Consider the following 10,015-nt stretch of genomic DNA (forward strand, 5'->3'; position numbering starts at 1 on the left):
AAAAGATTGTCAAAAGCTACCAACATAACTTTGTTATTTTAAAGAATTTTTTAATGAGAATGATGTACATATATCAAGGATATCCATGTATATCAAGGATATCCATGTTGAATATAAGAAAGGAACAGCAACTTCGATAAATTATTCAATACAACAGATTACATATATATATATGTATACATAGTTGATACTTATCATTATGTTCTATAAAGTCATCACAAACACTTCATTAGTAAATACTGAACTGTTGCTTCTAGGGGAATTACAGAATTAGGTTGAGTTCCTATGAGTTTCTGGTGACAACATGTACTTTAGCAATTTCTGGATGTGTAGATCAACTAATTTCTTCTTCTTCTTTCTGGGTGCTCCTTATTGTCTACTAAACCATCATCTGCAGTTGGATTAAGTTAATGCATTATATCCATTATGCTAGCACACAAACACATATATTTGTCTCAGATGGAGAAGGAATTGGTCCCAGATTGAATAGGAGGAAGAGAGGATTTCATTTGGGAAATTAATTGTTCCATGCTTTTAATGATCCAAACTGCTCTCCAGGAAAAGAAAAAAAAAACCAGTTAATTAAAAATAAATAAATGTACATGTAGTCTTACATTTGAGCTAAAAAATTAAATGCCACAGTTCCAAGATTTACAAGGTATCACTAAAAAGCAGTTAATTTGAAAAAGATATGGGTTCTTTAATGGGCTACATGCCAACTAAGCATAAGTTAACAGGGTGAAAAATAGCCCCAAATGCTTTTGCAATGTTAGGTTAAAAATAAGAGGGGTCTAGTGTCTAAAATGAAGTGATGTCTCTCTAGTCAGCCTTGGTCTGATTACATCTGAAATATTGCGTTTAGAGCTGAATGTAACATCATAAGAAAATTGTTGATAAACTAGAGAACATTCTATAAATGATGAGAGGCCTTGAGACCATGCCATGTAATGTTCAATTAAAAGAAATGAGGATGACTAATTTGATAGCCATATTCAAGTACTTAATTGTCACCTGGGCAAAGGATTAGGTTTGTTTTGCTTGGCTTTGAAGGGAAGAACAAAATGTCATAGATAAAAGTTGTTTAGATAGTTTTCAGTTAAAATTTCTCAATAAATACAGCTACCTGAAGCTGGAATAAGTTGTTTGATGATTAATTATCAAAACTAGAAGTTTTCAAGAAAGTGATTGTGAATGTTGCAAATGGGGTTTTTGATCAGGTATGATTTGAAACCTATGGCCTCTGAGTTCCCATCTAAATGAAATATTGTGTTTCAGTGAAACAACTATGTAGGAGCATAGGGAACACACTTCCTCCTGAAGCCAAGTTTGCTATGAAGACACTAGTATAGGAGAGGAGGAAAATAATCATTAGAACTAAAACTCTTTGTTTTGAAAACTGTTAACAACCACTAAAAAAGAGGTTTTAGAGTTGTAAAATGTTAGGGCCCCACATTAGAGGGTCTTTGAGAATATGTGTTATATTTTATTCAGTTAATACTTCAAAGTCTCTGAGTTTATTTCATCAAAATAACAAAAACATCAAAATAGGTACTACCCATAGCACCTGTTTAATAAACAAATAACCACTTTGATTACTCTTGAGAATGCATAAAAGCTACTTTATCTTGTTGGTTATTAAAGGTTTTATGTTGTCACTATGTTGGCTTTAAAAACTCTCCTCACAACTACATGGAATAAAAAAAATGTGACTTTAACAAATATGATCCTGAACATGACATGGAATGCTGTTAGACAAGATAAAGTTAAAAAACAAGATTACTTGAGAAATTCAAGGAGGAAAACATGACCAACTGGGGAAACCATTGAAAACTTCAAGGAGAAATTAGTATATAAAGGGAATTTTATAAGATAAGTAAAATTTAGCAGCTATGGGGAGGGGAATTCAAGCATGAGAGTAGCAAGAAAAAAGGCTCAGAAGATAAGCATAAGATATATAGAGGGGTCAATGTTCAGTCTTTATGCTAGAGTACCCAACTGTATGAAACATTCAAACAAAATTCTTTATGAAACATTAGGGGAAGGGACATATCCATTAGGAAAGCTACAGGAAAGCTTTTGTGCTCAGCACTGTGGGATATTCAATAGAAGTGTAAAATGTTCTGTCAATTCTGTGACCAGTCTACTTAGTTTATTCTACTACTCATCATTCATTTCCTACTCTGGATTCCTGCTGCCTTTATCAATGACTATAAAGTTTCATTATGATTTGACTGAATGATTACACTGGACTCCTAACAGTTTTTTCCCAGACTACACTGAAGATCCCTCTCCAGTCAACGTTCATCCTTCAAACAGACTAACATTATTATGTCTGACCGTGTTTCTTCTCTTAACATCCAGCTATGGGTCATGACTGCTTATGCAGCAAGGTTTAAACTCTCATTGATGACTGATATTGAACTCACAGATCAATAAAGCACTGCCTGCCTCATAACTTTTTTTTAATTAAAACTACTCTCTCTCATTTTGTGCAGTTTGATTTTTGTGATTTCCTTAGTGCTATTCAAATTTAGCCACAGAGTATCCATTTTATTTTTAAGTAAGAATTGTTTTGTCAATGAGCAATCATAGTAAACACTTTGTAGGAGTCTCTCTCTGAACCATTGTTTTGCTTTGAGGCCTTTCTTAACTTAATAAGATATTTGTTTTCCACCAAAATCTAGAAAGAAGTTGAAGGGCGAAAAGTCACCTTCCTTCTTATTTTTCTTTTTGTGTAATGATTATTGTTTTTCAGTCAGTTTTCTTCTTGATGGCCTCATCTGGGTTTTTCTTGGCCAAGATACTAGAATGTTTTTGACATTTGCACCTCAAATCCATTTGACAGATGAGAAAACTGAGATAAACAGGGTTAAGTGACTTGCTCAGAATGACCCAGATAGTAAGTGTCTGAGGTCAAATCTGAACTCAGGAAGATGAGCCTTCCTGACTCCAGTCTCAGCGCTCCATCCACTGTTCCACCTAGCTGCCCAGGGTAATGGTACTGTCTCCATTTGGGATGAAAGAGACAAATACATGCCACATGTGGCCATGGTGGGGGGACTTGCTTTGTAGCTCTTTCTGGTTCAGCCCTGCTAAATTATTTTTTAAAATATATATTTTTAAAAAGTTATCAGAATTAAGCCAACTGCCCAATGAATGGTTAGGAGAATTATTATCAAGACAATAGGAAGATTCCTACATTTCTATGTCATCTTTCTGAGACAGAACTAGGATAGCTCCTTTTCCCTCCTCAAAAAAGGATGAGATCGAGACAGCTTCCTTTTCAATTAGTCATGGCAGTTCTTCCTTTAGTGTGATATTCTAATTTCTGATGGGATGCCTTCTAAGCATGATTTTCCCTGATGGCCTAAGAATTAATAAGCTAATGCCTACAAAGCCCTTTGAGCTCCATAGATAAAAGGGGCAACAGAGAGCATTAATTATCATTATTATTTTATTTGGTGGTATCACAGGATTATTCTTTCCTGCTGCTTCAGCAGGAAATTTGGATCACCTATCTACACACAGGTATGCACACACACACACACACACACACACACACACGCATACATACAACTGTCTTACCTGCATGATTCTTTTTAAAGCCAAGCAGAATAAGAGAATGAGATCAAACAGCATGGGTATTGCCTAAGATGAATCAAAATTTAAGTGAATTCCATTATAAAATGGGAAAGAAAAAACACAAAAGAGCCAAGCTTCGGTTTCTGTGAGTGTGCCTGTCTTTTTCTCTCTTCTCAGATTTGGGTACAAATATCTTGCTATGGCTGAATCCAATATGTAGTGGTTCTTTTTTGTAATGTTAAGACTGGATTAAAAAAAACAACTTTGTACAATGTTTGAGATGACATTATAGATGCAAAGAAAACAATAAATATTATCAAAAGGGAATGGTTATCCCCTTTATGTGCTATCATATAAAGGCTTTGTGTTTGGTCTCTATTTAGCTAAATTTTGAGTTAAAATCAGTGGTGTGCTTAAGCTGGCTTATATCAACTAAGAACTGATTACTAAAATTTCAGCATAATAATTTACATCTTGAAAACTGGCAAGACATTACAAATCAGGGCTTAATTTATTGTTTTTGTTGATTGTACATACTTAAAAAAGTGATGGGGAAAATGTTAAAGATGTTGATTGAACATAAAAAGTTTGTTGTATCCCCCTCTTCCTCCAGAGAGTCTGTTAAATCAATAGTTTTTCTTTTCTTTTTTTTAATGAAAGGATTTTATATTTTCAAATATATGTGTGGATAATTTTCAACATTCACCCTTGCAAAGCCTTGTGTTCCAATTTTTTTCCTTTCCTTTCTTCCATTCCCTCCTCTAGATGGCAAGTAATCCAATATATGTTAAACATATGCAATTCTTCTATACATATTTCCAAAATTATCATGCTGCACAAGAGAAATTATATCAAAAAGGGAAAAAATGAGAAAGAAAACAAAATGCAAGCAAACAACAACAAAAAGAGTGAAAATGTTGTGATGTATACTCAGTTCCCACAGTCTTCTCTGGGTGCAGATGACTCTCTTCATCAAAAGACCATTGGACCTGGCCTGAATCTTTTGTTGAAAAGAGTCACATCCATCAGAATTGATCATTGTATAATCTTGCTGTTGCTGTGTACAAGGATCTCCTGGTTCTCCTCCTTTCACTTAGCATCACTTAGCATCAGTTCATGTAAGTCTCTTCAGGTTTCTCTGAAATCACCCTGCTGATCATTTCTTTTAGAACAATAATATTCCATAACATTCATATAACCATATTTTATTCAGTCATTCTCCAATTAATGGGCATATAATATATATATTGCTACAGGAGGAGGACTTTTATTAGAGTGTTAAATACATTCAGTCCCAGAATGGGTTCTATTCCTAATTCATCAATCTCAAACCCTATACACTGCATGAAGTTTAGCAATTTATTCATTTTATTCATAGACAACATTGAACTATTTACATGTTTTTCTTTTTAATTTACCTAGCCAGCACAACTGATCTTGTGTCCACAACAGCCTTTCGCTCCTTTTGTACTCCTCCCATTATGACTTTCCACCTCTATTTCATCATTACTGATTATAATGATCAAACTGGAGAAAAAAGAGGGCATTTTGAGAGACACTGAATGTGTGAATACAGGAATGAGATGATGGCAACACAGAACAATAAGTTCTTTTCACCCTAATACCCTCCCTCACTGGAATAGGGCACTGTCCCAGTTCTAGGTCCATATACTCCATATCTTCCACCTAATAAAAATTGTTGTCTACAGACCTCCAGACACTCCTCTTCCTCTCCCAACTTGCCCTAGAATATTTCTCTTCTCCCCATCTCCTGCCCTTTAATTTGGATTATGAATTAAAAAAAACACCTTGTGGTATTGTCAAATAAATTCTTGATGAAGCATACTGAGGTTTAATTACTGTGTTTGACAGAAGGCCATGTTGCTCATGAACTATTCCTCCACCCCACCTCAGCTACATATGATGGTTATACTTTTGACCTTGCCATCAGCTAAAAATGCACAAGCTCCATATTCAAGAACTCAGAATTTCTCTTATCTGACCATAGTCTACTGGCTTTTTATTTCTCTCTCTGTTTTCTCTCACCAATCCTTCATTTATACTATGAACTCAAACCCTTGACTGACCAATTCTTTCTCAAGTCATCACTCCTCCAGTAGATACTAACTTCTCTTTTCCTCTTATTGACTCTTTGGTAACCCTGTACCAAGGTATTCTCTTGAGTTCCTCTGTCATAAAAACTGTGTCCTGCTAAGTTTTAGCACTGGTAGAATTACTCCTACTTTTTGCTGCCATCACTCCACATATGGTACTGAACATAAGTGAAGAAAATCATGTAATCATTCTGACAAGGTCTGTTACAAATTTATGCTACATAATCTCAATAGAGTCCTTACTGACAATAAGCAATTTTCTATACCTTCCCTATCAATTCACCATCCAACTCTCCATAGTGGGTCTTCCAAAGCTTTTCATCCTTCCTCAAACTTCCTATGGCTCTCCCTCTCTCCTACCCTTTCAACTAAGAACCTTTCTTCAACTTTTATTGAAAAAAAAATGAGGCCATTCACCAAGAGCTCCCTCTTCTTCTCATATCACTCATATGCCTTTTCCTACCATTTCTTCCTTTGCCTCCATCTCACACAACATTTTGCCAAAGTAAACCCCTCTATTTGTACAGGTGATCTCATTTCACCCCATCTCCTCCATATCAGATTGCCTCCTCTGGCACCCCCCCCTTTCCCACTTATTTTCATTCTTTTCCTGTCTACTGGCTGCTTCCCTACTAAGCACAAACACTTCTATGTCTCCTCCATCTTCAAAAAACCTTTGCACAATCCTTTTGTAAGCTGAACCATTTATACTAGGTGCTTCCATTTTACCTTCTCTCATTCTCTTCTTAACTCCTTACAATTTGGCTTCCAACCTCATCATTCAACCAAAATTGTTCTCTTCATTTTTACCAGTAATCTTCTAATTGCTAAATCCAGCAGCTTTTCTTGGTCTTTATTTTTCTTGAATTCCCTGCAGAAGTAATAAAAATTAAAAGCTACACAGAGAGAAATTTTGACTCAAAATTAGGAAAAAAATTCCCTAATACTTAGAACTGGTCATAACTGGAATCAGTAATTTCCTTCTCACTGTAAATGTTCAAGCAAACAAGAAAGAAAGCCACTTGTTAGGTAAAGGGGATTATAGCAGTAGCAATACATGGCTATGAGAATTTGACTAATAAGGAAAGCTGAGTGCTATAGAACTTATATTTTTGAATTGTAGTGCTGGAGAAGGGTTTTGAGACTATCTTAAAAACAAAAAGGGTAAATCAGTCAACACTTAATACCACCACTCTACCTCTTCACATTTTCCCTACCAAGTAAATATAGTCTTAGCCAACTTCTTTTTGTTGTGATGACCAGAATCCTCATATCTCCTGTAGCTAGGAAAATCCCTAATCCAAAAAGTCTATACATAAATGCACAAAGCCTAGGTTACATCAAGTAGGTGATCCAACTTAACATATATAAGCAATTTGACCTCATAATTATCTTGGATACTTAGTGGAGTGTGACCAATGACTAGAATATGGTTCTGAAAGGTTATACCTTATTTAAAAAGAATGGTATAGCTAGAATTGAAAAGGAGGAGAATAACAATGAAATTAGAGATGTATCATATGAGGAAATCTAGGAATCAAAGATGGGAAAATAAGATAGAGAGCATTTGAATGAAAATCAGCAGAAACAAAAAGCAGAAGTTATAACATCATTGCAATGCAGGCCACCTGGACAGAAAGAAGTAGATGAGAAGTTTGAGAAATAGATCACAAACCTGGCATGGAAGCATGATAATGTGATGATGGAAGATTCCAATTATTTGCTGGAACCCCTTCCCCCCTATTTTTGTCTCTTTCTCCAAAGCATAGAAGTAATTTCTTGACATGTCTTACCGATAATTTCTTCCTTTAAAAGGTGGAAGAAGGAACTAATGAAAGGAACTCTTATTCTAGATCTGATTTTCATGAAAAGATGGTTCTCTTGATAACCAGTTACACTCAGGTGCCATGGCTCCCAGCTACCTTGGATTACTACTTTAATGGAGAGAAATCTTGGTATGCTGAATTTGGAAACAAAGGATTTGATTTCATAATCCCAATTTTGCCACTTAAGCAAGTCATTTTCCTTTCAGGGTCAGTTTCTACATCTATAAAATGAGGAGGGGGGTGGTTTAAACTTTACTGGATGGCCTCCAAAGTGATTTCCAGTTTAAAAACCTGTGATTCTCTCTTCAGATCACCTTTAAATTCATGCTTAGTTGTTGAAGGGAGAAAAGGCTAAATTATAGGAATTATTAAGGAAATGACCGTTTCAACTGTAAAAACTGGAATAGTAAAGGAAAGGAAAACCGAGGTTAGGCAAACTTTAACATACACCCCAAATCGGGGAAAAATCTGTTTTTTACTCCCCTCACTCCATTTTATAATTGTATTAAGGCAAAGAGCATAGGCAAAGGAGGGATGAGCAGTGATTTTAGCAGACCATGGAGAAAGCATAGCTGCTCAGCTCTTACTCTGCTTCCATCCTGTATGTCAAAGAGAATGATCCTTTTAATGGAACGGGCAGAACAAAAGTGGCCAGTGGAAAGCAGATATCCAAGGTAAGTAGGAGATGGTAAAGAACTCAATTGCCCTTGAGGAGCTCAAGAGACTAAACCAAATCACTTGCCCCCATAAACCCCATTCTATCTTCTATACCCATGCATTTGCACTCCATGTTTGGAATGTCCTCCCTTTTCACTTCTAGAATTTCTAGATCCCTTCAAAAAGCAATCTAAGTTTGTAAATAATTCATCCATTTTGATTAGATTGTCAGACTTGCTGGCATATAGTTGGGCAAAATAGTTTCTAATTATTGTTTTAATTTCTTTTCCTTGGTGCTAAGTTCATCCATTTCATTTTTCATGCTGGTAATTTGATTTATCCCCTAAAGGTTTATCTATTTTGTTTTTTTTATACAAACAAATCTTAGTTTTATTAACTAAATAGTTTTTTAGTTTCAATTTTATTAATCTCTCATTTGAGCTTCATAATTTCTAATTTGGTATTTAATTGGGGATTTTAATTTGTTCTTTTTCTAGTTTTTTTAGTTTCATGCCCAATTCATTGATTTCTGTTTTCTCTATTTTATTCATGTTACTATTTAAAGATACAGAGCTTCCCCTAAGAACTGCTTTGGCTGGATCCCACAGGTTTTGGTATGTTGTCTCATTATTGTAATTTTCTTGGATGAAATTATTGATTGTTTTTGTGATTGGTTGTTTGACCCATTTATTCTTTAGAATTAGAATAAAATATTCTGTCTTTCCTTGGTCCTTCATTGAATAAAATATTGTATTGTGGTCTGAAAAGAAAGCATTTACTGTTTCTGCCTTTCTGCATTTGATTGTGAAGGTTTTTATGCCCTAATACATGATCAATTTTTGTGTAGTTGCCATGTACTGCTGAGGAAAAAAGGTGTATTCCTTTCTGTCTCTATTGTATTAATCTCCTTAGTTTATTTCTTATTTGTTTTGTGGTTAGATTTGTCTAATTCTGAGAGTGGAAGATTGAGGTCCCCCACTAGTATAGTTTTGCTGTCTATTTCTTTCTGCAACTGGTTTAATATCTTCTCTAAGAATTTCAATGATCTACCACTTGGTGCATACACATTTAGTATCAATATTACTTCATTGTTTATGGTATCCTTTAACAAGATGTAGTTTTCTTCCTTATTCCTTTTAATTAGATCTATTTTTACTTTTGCTTCATCCAAGATAAGAATTGCTACCCCTGCATTTTTTGCTTCAGCTGAAGCATAATAAATTCTGTCCAGGCTTTTACCCTTAGTCTATATGTAGCTCTCTGTTTCAAATTTGTTTCTTGTAAATAACATATTGTGGGATTCTGTTTTTTAATCCACTCTGCTATATGCTTTCATTTTATAGGAGAGTTCATTGCATTCACATTCATGGTTATGATTATCAGTTCTGTATTTTCCTTCATCATATTTTCTTCTCTGTATATATTTGTGTTCTCTCTTTCTATCCTATCCCTCCTTATGTTTTGTTTCTAACCTGCCCTTTACATGTCCTACCTTTTATCACCCTTCTCTCTTCTCTTACCCATTTCCCCTAGTGTTTCTGTCCTCTCTTCTACTCAGCTTCTTCCTTTTTTTTTTCTTTCTCCTCCTACTTCTTTATAGGGTAAGATAAGTTTTTATACCCAGCTGAGTGATTAAGTTATTCCTTCAGATAAAATGGGGTAAATTATATCACATGAAGAGGCAAAAAAGATTAATTGCAATTGAAGAAAAAAAGGGAGGGGAATGAGCATTGTGTGAATCTTAATTTCATTGGATTTGGCTCAAAGAATGTCAGACATATTTAGTTTGATATAAAAACTTGTCTCTTCCTATAGGGAAGTAGGAGGAGAAAGGGG

This window comes from Sarcophilus harrisii, chromosome 5 (assembly GCF_902635505.1).
Source record: "Sarcophilus harrisii chromosome 5, mSarHar1.11, whole genome shotgun sequence".
Classification (NCBI taxonomy): Eukaryota; Metazoa; Chordata; class Mammalia; order Dasyuromorphia; family Dasyuridae; genus Sarcophilus; species Sarcophilus harrisii.